At 60.8% G+C, this 12,645-nt stretch overlaps 1 protein-coding gene across 3 annotated transcripts in view; it reads left to right on the top strand.

Annotated features, from left to right (window-relative positions):
• ZBP1 (Z-DNA binding protein 1) overlaps positions 1–12,645 on the top strand; it is a 244,968-nt gene that overhangs the window by 8,609 nt on the left and 223,714 nt on the right. For 2 of the 3 annotated variants that reach the window (XM_084886787.1, XM_084886785.1), the window contains exon 7: positions 522–2,428. The gene's annotated coding sequence lies outside the window, so the exon portion shown is untranslated. Of the gene's footprint in view, positions 1–521; positions 2,429–12,645 lie in introns of those variants that run through there. The other variant, XM_084886786.1, reaches the window with a different exon arrangement.

Here is a 12,645-nt window from a genome sequence, read left to right on the forward strand (position 1 = left end):
GAGGCACAGCACCGAGCAGAACAGACAAATGGTTCCGCTCCGGGGCCAGGGCCCGGGGAGAGACAGCTCACAAGGCAATGCCGCTTCCACTGAGAGCCGTGGGGCCGGACGGCCGCCGCCTGGGGCCACAGGGCGGGCCGTGATGCAGGGCTGCCTGCTCCGGGCGGGGAGGCGCTGGGCGGCGGCCCCTGAGCCAGCCACTGGAGATCTGAGGGCTCTGAAGGCGCATTGCAGGGGGAAGGAGCAGCAGTGCAAAGACCCTGAGGCTCGGACAAGGGGACCCGTCCAGGGAGCAGGAGGGAGGGTCCTGAGGAGCCAGGAAGCCCGGGAAAGGTCAGGACTCGGCTGCAGTGAGCTGGTCCCTGCAGGGGCACCTCCATCAGCTGCTGCACTTCAGCCTCCATGGATACAGGGCGGGCAGAGCAAGGGGGTGGGAAGCAGGGAGCTCCTGTCGCAGTCCCCAGGGAACCCAGGGCCTGGCCACCGAGGCGAGGCGGCTCACAGCCTCTGGTCTCTTCCAGCGTCCCGGCCCGGAGCTGCGGAGCCGGGAGGCACGTCCTGGAGGGCACTGGCCCTGCTGACCTCGACCTGTCCGCCTTCACCGCCTACCTGGAAGCCATGACTCTTGGAAGCCGGGACTCAGAGGCCCCAGAGGACAGCCTCTGAGTGGACGGCCACATTGCGGAGTCCGGGAAAAGCCGAGGGCAGACGAGGCCGGGAGGGAGCCAGCGCCCCAGCGCCCCTCGCCCGCACAGTCGTGTCCCATAGACTGTGTCACTGCCGGCCTCCTGCCTCCGGGCGCGGCCAGCATGAGCGAGCCCGGGGCTGGGTCCAGGCTGGGTCTGCGGTGCGGCCCCGGGACCTGGGGAGAGAGAGCAGGAGGGCTGATGGGAGGGGCTCCGGCAGCCCTAGGGCCACTTCGCATCGGCCCGTCTCCTCACTCAGGCCTGGCCTTCTCGCCGGGGGTAGCGAGGGAGGGAAATGAGCCGGACCGGGCGGGCCTGGGACTTGGGCGGGACAGGGCGCTCTGAAGGAGCCCAGCTGCCTGCACCCGGGTTCCGGGGAGCTCGGAGGTCCTGGGTTCGCTGGGGCCTGGGGTCTTTCCCATGGGCTGGAGCTGCCCAGCCTTCTGGGGACAGAGCTATCGGGGCCCCCATATCACTCTCGCATTGGATACCCGGTTTGCAGACATGCCGCCTGGTGTGGGGGCTTGGCCTGGGCTTCGGCTCACGGCTCCTGGCTCTGCGGGCCTCCGTGGGGAGCGGAAAACCCACAGCTCGCCACCAGGTTTGCCCGAGGTCTGCGGTTAACCAGGCCCTGTGGGCGCCATCAGAAGCATCGCAGAGCTCAGCCTGGCCCCCACACCAGAGCTCTCCGGCGAGGCTTCTCTCCGTGTAATTAGTTTGTCACAAACATGCTGACGAAGCGCCGGCAGTTAACGGGGACTGAGGTGAAGGTCGACTCTGGTCTCCTCGGGAAGAGAATCAGCCAGCTGCCGTCTGCGCGGAGAACGGTTACGCCTGTCCGCCCCCACCCCGTCCCTGGCTCTCCCACCCTCCCTCACCCTTCGTTGCACAGAAGTCGGAAGGGGGTGGTAAGAGGGTGGGGGGGGGCGAGGAATTTACCCCATGAGCTAGAAGTGCTTTTCCAAAGCTCCATCACCTGCTCACAAGGCAATTCTAATTTCTCACCCTAGCTTCCCTACGCATCGCAGGTGGGCCCAGCCGGGGCTTAGGCCAAGAAAGAGAGTCTGGCGGTAATCCCAGAGCGTCTGGGCTGCAGGGGACAGAAACTTAACTCACCTGGGCTTCAGAAAGGGACTCTGGCCCTGGCCGGCTTGGCTCATTGCCTGCAGACTGAAGGGCCCCAGGTTCCAGTCCAGGGCACATGCCTGGGTTGTGGGTTCAATCCCCAGTAGGGCATGTGCAGGAGGCAGCCAACCAATGGTTCTCTCTCATCATTGATGTTTCTATCTCTCCTTCCCTCTCCCAGAAATCAATAAAAATGGTATTTTTTAAATAATTAAAAAAAAAAAAAGGGGGGGAATCTGAGTCCTAACCAGTTTGGCTCAGTGGATAGAGAGTCGGCTTGGTGACCCAAGGGTCCCAGGTTCGATTCTGGCCAAAGGCATGTACCTCCAGTAGGGAGTGTGCAGGAGGCAGCTGATCAATGTTTCTAACTCTCTATCCCTCTCCCTTCCTCTCTGTAAAAAATCAATAAAATATATTTAAAAAAAAAAAAAAAAAAAAAAAAAGGGAATCTATTCTCTCATACAATTGGAAACCAAGGGACACCTCAATTCAGGAATGACGGGGTCCAGGGGCTCAAACATCATTGTGGCCACCAGTCACCCCAGGCTTATGGCCTGCCCACTTAGAAAGAGAATTCATCAAGCCAAATACTGCTGGCAGAATGTCCCTGGGAAGATTCTGATTGGTCGAGCATGGGTCACATGCTGATTCTTGAACCAATCAGGGAGAATGGAGTATCTGATTGACTGCTGTGATGGAGAAGTGAGGTCATCCACGTGGATCTCATCCACAGGAAGGAGAAGGAAGGGTGCTGAGCTGGCGGAAACCCAGTGTCCACGTCAGGAAAGGGGCTGGGAGCCTCTTCCCGGGGTTCCTAAGCATGGAAAGGCGTTCTTTATTGAAGGCAAGAGGAGGCACTTCATTTAGGGGCAGTCATGGAGTGGAGTCACTCCATGGATTTGTGTGGATGCCCAGTCATTTAACCTCTCTGTGTGTCTGTTCCTACTTTGCACAACATCAAGAATGCCTCTTTCACAGGATTTTGGGGGGACAAGGTGCCATCGGTGGGCATATGCAGCTTTAAATTGGGGAGTGTGCGTGGTGGGCAGGTCTTGGGGTCTTCAAGTAGCCTGTAAGTTACAGAAAGAAAAAAAAATCCTACTCAGATTTTATTTTAAAAGATATTTCACAAGACATTTGAGATACGCTTCCAACTTGAAGGTCAGACAGAAAGCAAACAGATGTAAGAGAGGAATTATGAGGAGCTAGAGAAAATGTGGCCCTGGCTGGGCACTCAGTGGTCAGAGCATCGTCCTGAGACGTCATCCTGGGCAGGCACATACAGGAAGCAGCCAATGAATGCATGAACAAGTGGAACAACAAACCAATGTTTCTCTCTCCCTCCCTCTCTCTCTCCCCTACTTTCCTCTCTCTCTAAAATCAATTTTTTAAAATGCAGTGAACAATAGAAAACACCAAAGCTCTGTCATTAACATCCTCCAAAGAGGAAAGTATATCACAACCAGGAAATAAGAATGGTTTGCTAAAAGAAGAAGAAGAAGAAGAAGAAGAAGAAGAAGAAGGAGAAGAGGAAATTTAGGAAATGAGGAGAAACTCCTTGACATTATAAGTATAAAAGCTGAAATTTGAAGGAAAAAAAAAATCATAGGAGAATTAGAAGACAGCAAGAAAATTTTCTCCAGATAGTAGATAAATATTTGTTTATAAAATGGACAATAACAAGGTGAGAAATTTACAGGCTTAATTGATAAGCCCTATTGCTCCTACGTGGAGAGTATGGATAAAGAAGGAGGCATGAATGATCAAAAACAAAGTCCCCAATGATAGACTGAATTTTTAGGTGGGAAAACCCTCCTGATAGTTGGCACAGTGACTACAAGCCTCAACCGAGAAACTTGTTATCATGACATTTTGGAAAACGAGGGGTAAAGAGAATATGCTAAAAGCCTCTGGGGATTAAACGAATAGGATTGTGTGCCCAAAGCATGCCCATGTCCATGGCGGCTGGAGGGAGGGAGAGCCTCCGGGTGCCAGGGACAGTGCTCTCCTCTGGCTGTGCGGCCCCTGTGGCCTCTCTCTGGGTGGGAGGCCTGCTGTGAAATGGCTCAGAGACTTCCCTTCCATCCGACCTCTCCGCAGGGAGGCCGAGGAGCCCGATGCCGGGGCAGAAAATCGATAGAGCAGCCGGGGGTGCCTAGATGGACGTGGGGGTGATATTTCAAGAGGAAAAATGAAATTGAGATTTAAAAATATGTATTTATGGGTTTGTTAAGTGTTGATTGACATTGCAGATCTGTCTGGTGGAATTTTTACATTTAAAAAAAGTGTGTGTGTGTGTGTGTGTGTGTGTGTGTGTGCGCGTGCGTGCGCGCCCAGCCGGTCTTGTAAACAGACTGGGGTGAGGCCTCTCCCAGCACCCCAGCCAACGCTGCCGCCTGTCCCTCCGCGTCTCCGCTGGCCTCCCTCAGACTCAGGCACCACCCGGAGCTCTTCCACCCCAAGGAGCTGCTCTGGTGGCGACAGAGGCTGCTGAGGTCCCAGCCTCCCTGGGGACAAAAGCAGCTTCTAAACCAGCGGCCGCCAGCCTTCCGACCTCCCGGGCCACCCCCGGCTGGGACCTGTTCTACACCGGCCCAGGACCCATCGTCCCCAGTGGTCACGGTGACGGGTCATTTTCTGTACAGATCCAGGCCGGTCCCCGATGTTGGGGAGCTTAGCCTCCGAAAGAGCCACTGGGTGCCCCGACATTGTCCTCTCCAGCAGAGGAGTGAGTGAGGCCGGGGAGGGTGAGTGACCTGGCCAACACGATGAGGGGAGCCCAGGCCTGGGGCTGAGCTTTCCTGATTCTGAGCCAGGTTTTCCCGTCCTGATCTTAGACCACCACCCAGAGGCACGCCCACCTCCTGCCAGACGGTGAAACCAGAGTGCACCACCTCAGCAGAGAAGAGGGGCGCAGGCCCAGCGTTTTGTGTTCTGAGAGCCCTCCTCCTGCCAGAAGGAGGTCCCGGGACTCAAGGTTCCCTGGGCACATAACAGCCCTGGGTGGTCCTCAAGCAGCCCATTGCCCAGAGAGGCAAACTGAGGCTCAGCGAGGGTAGGCAATTGCCCGAGGGACAAAGGCAGAGTTGAACCCCGGCTGCTGGGCTTCTAGGCCAGGGTTTCTTTAAGATGTTTTTATTGGGTTCAGAGAGGAAGGGAGAGGGAGAGAGAGATAGAAACATCAATGATGAGATAGAATTACTGATTGGTTGCCTGGGGATGGAGCCCACAACCCAAGCATGTGCCCTTGTCCGGAATCTGGGACCCTCCAGTCCACAGGCCGACACTCCATCATTGAGCCAGACCAGCCAGGGCTAGGCCAGTGCTCCTAACCATGTCGCTGAGAAGCTGTTAGGGACTCATCCAGCCTGGCTCTAGCCGCCTGGCCCCACCTTTTATGACTTCCTCATTCATGGCCTTCCCCACCCACACCCAGGGACCTTTGGCCTTGGTCCCTGTCAGCCGAGTCTCCACCCGGTGCTGGGACGCTGCCCAGCCACTGGAGGGAGGCGTGGGTACGGTGACGAGGGCCTGGAATGGAGGCCTGGGGTTCCGGGGGTGACCCCGGTGCCCACCGAGCGGCTCTGAGTCTTCCCCTGCAGCCGCCAGGAGGCGACCAAGCACCGGGGCAGCTTTCCGAGAGGGTTAGAGAGATGGCTGGGCGGCAGCCGGCCAGGCCACACCTGGGAAAAGCCCAGTGAAGAGTGACTTTGCTCAGTGGCTCTTCCCGGGCCCACATCCTGCTCACCCAGGGGACGTGAGGAGCCAGGAGCCGGGTCTGACAGTCACCAGTGGGTGTGGAAGAGGAAGGGCGCTTTCCCGTTACTGTCGTAGCAAATTGCCACCAGGGACCAGGCCTCAGAGCCAGACGGGAGCAGAGGTGCCGCTGGAGGAGGCGCTCGGAGGGTCTGCAGCGCCTGCTCCTCCGGAGGCTGCGGCCTTGCCCGCGCCCAGAGCCGCCCCTCCCTCAGCTGGCCCTTCCTTCCCTCCCTCCAACCCGGAGCGCACACCTCCCATCGCCCTCTTCTCTCCCCCTGCTCACCTCTTATCGGAACCCTAACTACCCGCCCCCCCCCCCCGCCCTAATCCATGGTAACACCCCATTTCAGGGCTCTGAATCACCTCTGCAAAGTCTGTTTCTCCGAATAAGGTGCTGTACACAGCTGCTGGGCTTGGGCGGGGAGGGGGCATGCATTGTCCAGCCCCATCACCGACAGCCCACCCCGCAGTGCTGAGGCTGAGACAATGGCGTCCTTGTCAACACCAGGGGGTAAGGAATGCCAAGGCCCCTGCCGCAGCCAGTGTGGCCTCGCGGACGACCCATCACCTCTGAGCCTCGGCCCCTCCTCTGTAACACGGGCACCAACAAGGACAGTCCTGGCCAGGAGTTCACCCGGGGGCCAAGTGATTCTCTGCCCGTGGGACATGGATCCAGACCCACGGAGGGCAGTCTCTGAGGGGGGCCTGGGCAGGGGCATTTTAAATGGACCATGACAGTCATGACCCCAGCAGCTCGAACCCAGCACCACCCTCTGGCTGACCTCGTGGTAGGAGCGCCTCTGGGGGAAGAGGAGCCCCAGCCAAGTCCCAGCAGCATCTTCCCGCCCAGCCACCCACAAAACACCTCCCAGCCTTTCATAGCCTTGGTCCGAGCGCCATCTGGTGGCCATCGGCTGCGGCTCTGGCAGAGTTTGTGAACTTCCAGGGTCCCCCCAAAAAGAGCCAGACTCACGACCTTTCTCCGTGGTTTTGGGTGGAGCACAGCACCGCAGGCCTGTCCGCACTCCGCAGGCTAAGTTTCCGCACTGCCCTCCCCGGGGCTGCCCTTCGGCTCATACCAGCACCCCAACATTGAAAACGCAAGGGCTGGTTCTCTTCCCTGGAGGGGAGCACCGCTGCGGGCTGGGACCCCGCCCGCTCCGGCAGGAGCCCAGGGCCCAGGGCAGCCCCACTGCAGCCGCAGCCCTGAGCCCCCGGGGCTCTTTGTACTAACGCACTAAGCTTCCCTCTGGTCTGTGAAGAAAGGGACTCGCCCATTTTACAGGCTGAAAATATGGAGGCACAGAGAGCTTAGGCTACTTGCCCAAGGTCACACAGCCAGGATAAAACCCAGAGGTCAGCGTGGGTGGAAAGGCAAAGTGGGGGTGGGAGGAATCCTTCGTGCGTGGCAGGCCCGTCTCGGGCTTGGAAATGCCGCTGGGCTGGGAGGCGAGGACGTGGGCTGGGTCCCCCCGGTGAACACTGCGGGGCCTGAAGGGGGACAGCCCCGTCTGAGCACAGTCAGCCCGCGTGCCCTGACACTGGCCCGCCCTGGGCAGACACCGAGGCCGCCTGTGCCCCAGCTTCCACGTGTGTAAGATGGCATCACTGTTCCTCCCCTCCTGATGGCTTTCTGGATGAGCTAGGCCCATGCCTGCGCCCAGGAGCCCCCTGTCAGCACGTGGCTGACTGTGCGCCCGGCACACCTGCCCTGCGCTGCCCAAACCTCAGAGGCACCCCTCCTCCGCATTGCACCCTCTTGGGCCCCTTCCTCGTCCTCTGACTCTTGGGATGGTCCCAGAGTTTAGTCTGAAAATTGGCTCGGATAGGACAGAATCCGAAGTCACAGCACCCCCAGCCAGGTCTGTGGGCACCCCTTCCCACCACGGTGCGGGGGCTTTAACGTTGGTCTCCCTCCAGGGAAGCAGAAACGGACACAGGAAAACGCACTTCGCTCCTATAAATCCCAGCTGGGTGCTGAGCCCGCCCTGAGTCAACCCTGGCCACACCTGGTGTGTGCACAGCCGCTCAGCTTATGTTTAAAAAATAAAAATCCACCAGCACAGCAAGGCGGCCACCCTCGGGTGCTCAGGGAGCCCTGGCAGCTCACAGAACTCTGTGGGGGCCGATTCCCTTTTGGGGTAAAAGATAGGGGGGCTGAGTGGGGATAGAAATTGAGAAGGAAGGCTCGATCAGGAAAGTTCCAGTGGGCCGGTTTCCTTCAGCTCTCTCTCTCTCTCTCTCTGGGCCTTTTCTTTACCTGCAGGGCGGCTGCAAACACCTGCCAAAGCAGGGGTGACCTCCACGGACAGGCCTCCTGTGCCCTGGACACTGTGGGCCCTAACCTGGGCCTGGGCCATAGCTTCAACCACCAGGTGGCGCCCGTGGTCTTCTTTTGCAGAAGCCCAAGCTTGGTGTTACCTGGGCAGTGGGTCAGGGGGTCAGTTCTCTGCCTCCACTTCAAGCTCAACTCGCTGGGGTTCTTTTCAAAACTGGACCTTTGGATCCTAAGACCTCCCCTACTCCCTTTCTACTTCATTTCCGTGCACCCCAGCCTGGCAGCTCCTGTGAGAGCAGGGGAGACCACCCTGCACATCTACCCCCTCCACCCAGAGATATGCTCTCCAAGTGACCTTTCATCCAGTCCCTGCAGGGGCTTCTGGGGCCCATCTGTCCTGGCCCCTCCCAGCCGTCTCTGACACCCTCATTCCTGTGGGGCTCCTGCCCACTACACCCCCCACCCCTCTTCTGGTCAGCGCCTGGAGCCCTGGCCACCTGTCTCTCTGCCTGTGTCTGATTTTCTCTGTCTCTATGTCTCCGTCTGTCTCTCCCTTTCACCACCCCCTCCTACAAGATCACATCTTATTGTCCAATGCGTCTGCTCAGGCAGATCCCCAGGCTCGCCCCTGCAAGCATCAGGTCAGCAGGTGTGGGTGGGGCCCAGGAACCTGGGATTTCTGTGAATTTCATCAGACTCTTCCCCCTGAAACCTCACCTGTGTGGAGGGTGGCCCACCCTGCCGGCCCCCTGGGCCTTCTGTCTCCCTCACTAGCTCCAGCCTCGCCAACCTTGCGTGCAGTCGAGTCTTCCTGCCCCAGGACCTTTGCACGCACACTTCCTCTGGCTTCCTTCTCCCTCTGACCCACCTGCAGGGTCTCATTTCCCAGGTCCCCTCCTCACCCAGGCGCCCTGGGCCACACCTCCTCGCCCTCTCCTCCTGAGCTCCCAGGGACTCGACCATCATTCCACTTCCTTGTTCTTGCAATTCCAGCCTCTTCCGACGACACTCAGCAACCCAGTCAGAGATCTGCCTGCGGGTTCTGCCCTGGCCCCTCAGTGCCAGAGCAAGGGGGGCCACAGGTGAGGAAGAGATGTGCATTTCATGAGTGAGCAAATGGAAAGTGAACTCGCCCCTGCAGGTGACTGGCGCCCGGTTGGGGCTGGAAACCTGGACAGTTAGCCTGTCACTCAGGGCCTTTTAACACTTGGTCCCACCCACCTGGCTCCACTGCCTCCCTGGCTCCCCAGACCCAATTACTCCTGTCTATTCTCCGTCTGTCCGGCCTGGCTGGGCAGTGCCCCCCTCCACCTGGTGCTCCCACTCCACCACAAAGGCCTCCTGGCCCTCCCCAGAGTCCGCACCTGTCTTCCTGTCCTAGAAGCTCCACCCACACGTTATCGGCCCCTCGGGGTCTGGCCTGAAGCACCTGCTGTGTCCCCGGCTCAGCACCACCCTGGGGGTCGGCAGCAACCCATGGGAGGGCCATCGAATGGCGACTCCAGGGCCCCCGCCCAGGGGTGCTGCCCTGCAGGGCGGCGTGGCCCAGGAACCAGCACCCAGCAGCCGCCTCCCCAGCTGCTCTGGTGCCAGCTCCGCTCCTGCAGGGGCATGGGCGCGGGAGGAGCAGCGCCCACCTGGCCCTTCGCCGACCGGGCCGCCGTCCATCGCGGCCTCCTCGTCCCCGCGGCCTCCTCGTCCCCGCGGCCTCCTCGTCCCCGGGGCCTCCTCGGCCCTCTGGCCCGGCGCAGGGCTCCGCCCGGGGCTGCCTCCCCGGGCCAGACCTCTCCCAGGCTGTGCAGCTGTGGGCGGTCGCTCCCTCTCTGGGCCTGGCTTCTGGGCAGAAATGAGGAACTAACCCAGGGCCCTCCTCCCTCTATCTAGACCGAGGGCTCCTGCGGCAGCGCAGTGTCTGCCCCCCATGTCCTCCCTCAGGCCCAGTTCACCGTCCCTCCCTCTGTCCCTGGGCCCCGTCTCCTCTCCCCAGGTGGTCCCCCATGAGGCCACCACAGCAGGGCTGCATCTCAGACGCCCTGGGGTCCCAGGACGTTCGGGGTGCCCTACAAACCCCTCCGTCTCCTCACCCACTTCCCTCAGGTCCCAGCTGCCAAGCGCCCCACACGGAGTCAAGCGCATGGACTTGAACCCCACTGAGGGCGGGGACTCTGAGGACTTGAACCCCACTGAGGGCAGGGACTCTGAGGACTTGAACCCCACTGAGGGTGGGGACTCTCAGCGGGGACCTCACTCAGCCCGGGCGCTGCCAAAGGCCCAGTCTGTCCAGGTGCCGACGCGGTGCGGCGTGTTCCCAGGAGGCGCTGGTGAGCACTGACTCCCTTGCTGACTGGCTCTGGGCAGGGGCCGGCTAAGGGCCCCACCAGGCACTGGATGTGGCATGGACAGCCGGAGGGTTCCTGCCTGGGGTGCAGGAGGTGCCCTCTCACCTCCTGGCCCCTCGCCCTCTCCGGGGCTGACACTCAGGGCCCAGGCCAAATCTCCGCTCTGCCTTCAGCTGGGATTTCAACCCCAGCCCTGCCGCCTCTGCACCCCACTGTGACCCGCCCTGGCCCCGGCCCCTCCAGCCTGCTCCTTGGTGCTCTGAGGTGGCCCTGCCTCCTTCTGAGTTAGAGCCAGGCCTTCTGGGTCCTGACCCTTCCCGGCGTCCCAGGAACCGGACTGGCCCAGCTGGAGGGCTCGGGTATCCCCAGCCCCTGCTCAGGGGTCCTCCCAGCACCAGGAAGTTCTCTCCTGAGGAGTCTCCTGACAACACTCACTTATTAGTGCCCGCACACCCAGCCTGCCCCCTCCAAGCCAGCCCTCAGGCCACCACCATCTTCCTCCAGCTCTCCCGGGCCCACTCTGCCCATTCTCCATTCAGCTCCCAGGCGACTGGACGTGCAATGCCAGTCCTGCCACACTCCCCTGCTGAGCCCTTAGTGGCTCCCCATGGCCCTGAACTTGGCTTTCAGCCTGCGGCCCCGCCTCTCCATGTCCCATCTTGTCTCCCTGCCCCGTCCCAGCTCTGCACCAGCCATGACCGCTGCATTTGGGACTGGGCACCCCCAGCCCTGCCCTGGCCTCTGAGCCTCTGCATAAGCTGTTCCCTCTCATGGACGCCCTTCCCGCTTCCCGTGGCTGCAGGCCTCGGCTCAGGGGCCCCTGTTCCAGGCAGGGGGCTCACACTGCTCTTGCCCCGAGGGCCCACAGCCCCCGCACCGCCTCAGGCCGTGCGTGGCCCGGGAATTGGCCTGTAGCCGCCCGAAGACAGCTGTGCTGGGCCGAAGTGAGCCTGGGTGACCGAGGCTGTGGGTGTCCCCGGACGGGCCAGATGGGGCGGGAGACAGGCAGATGTTGAGCGCTCAGTGCCAGACGGATAGTAAATGCTCAATAAACATGACACTTGTTAGCCGTCCGCCCAGCTCACTTCGCCTCCTCACTCCCATGGGCACCGAGGCTCCCACTGCCGGTGCAGGTGCTCCCTGAGCCAGCAGCCGCGCCCAGGGCAGGAAGAGACCCCCCTTTCTAGGTGGTCGGGGATCCCTGGGGCCCCTAGCTTCCCGCTCTGGTCCCCGTTTCTTGTCTAAACTTTTCTCATCCCACCCCCATCCCGGCTCCAGAAGAAGCAGGAGGAAGCGGTGTGGCCCAGCCGCCCCCTCCCCCCCCTCCCCCCGAGTTCACGCCCGACCCAGGGACCCTAACCTCCTCAGCAGGTCACAAAGCTCAGGGCTGGATGATCATGGCCTGCTTGGTGCTGGATGGCGCCCTCTGGTGGCCGGGAAAAACCACCAGGAGGCGGCCTACAGGTAGTGATTAATCCACCTGCTCAGGCCAGGGCCCTGCTGGGACCTTCCCAGCACAGTGACACTGGTTGGGGGACAGCCCCACCCCTCTGGCGGTGCCCCCGCTGCTCAGGATTTTGGTCAAGAGCAAGGCCTGCAAAGTCCGGTCTGAGCAGGGAGGGACCGTGAAGGGGATCTGGACAGACACATGCCAGAACAGCAACCCCCCGAAGCTGGGTGGCACACCACGTGAGAAGGGCGTGCACCCCAGGTGGGCTGTCTTTCTCAGAGGCACCGGGGTGCACGCTGCTCTGATGGTGGGAAGCTGGAGGCATTCTGGGGAGGGCACTGCTGGTGCACAGGCCCGGAGCCCAGTGAGCCTGGAGGCAGCTCCCAGCTGGGCCCGCCCTGGACGGAGTTCTGAGCTGCAGCTCTGCTCCCAGAGCCACGTCCACATCAGCACGCAGCCCTGGGTGCAGGCGGTGCAGCATCAGGCATGGCCTACTGTGTGCCAGGCAGGTGCCCTGCAACCTCCCAGCCCGCCAGGCAGGGCCCGAGCACAGAGGGAACCAGCCTGCCACTTCCCGCGTGTCCTTCATCTGTGACCTCACTGCTCTGGGCTGCAGTCCGTTGTCCCCTCTGTAACCTGGGAGCGGGGATGGGTGCCTTCCAAAGGCGCTAATGCCATTGCGGGTTGGGTTCTCTCAGGGGCAGACCAGAGACAAGGGTGTGAGAGAGCCAGGCAGTGCACGCTTCCCCACCCCATATCCCTCCCCCCCACACACACCACCATGGCTTCAGTCCCGGCTCCCCACTGCAGCCACCACACTCAACCACTCTCCCCACTCACTCCCAGCCAAGCTCGCCTGCTCCATAACCCTGTTTACTGTTTCACCGGAGGATTCCAGAAGCTGTGGTGCTATCTTCTGGTCCCCAGCCCCTAGCAAGCTAGAGGGGCACTCATGAGTGAATGAATGAGTGAGTGAATGAATGAATGAGTGAGTGAATGAATGAATGA

The sequence above is a fragment of the Pipistrellus hanaki genome (genome assembly GCF_964339955.1).
Source record: "Pipistrellus hanaki genome assembly, chromosome: 6".
In the NCBI taxonomy this organism is placed as follows: domain Eukaryota; kingdom Metazoa; phylum Chordata; class Mammalia; order Chiroptera; family Vespertilionidae; genus Pipistrellus; species Pipistrellus hanaki.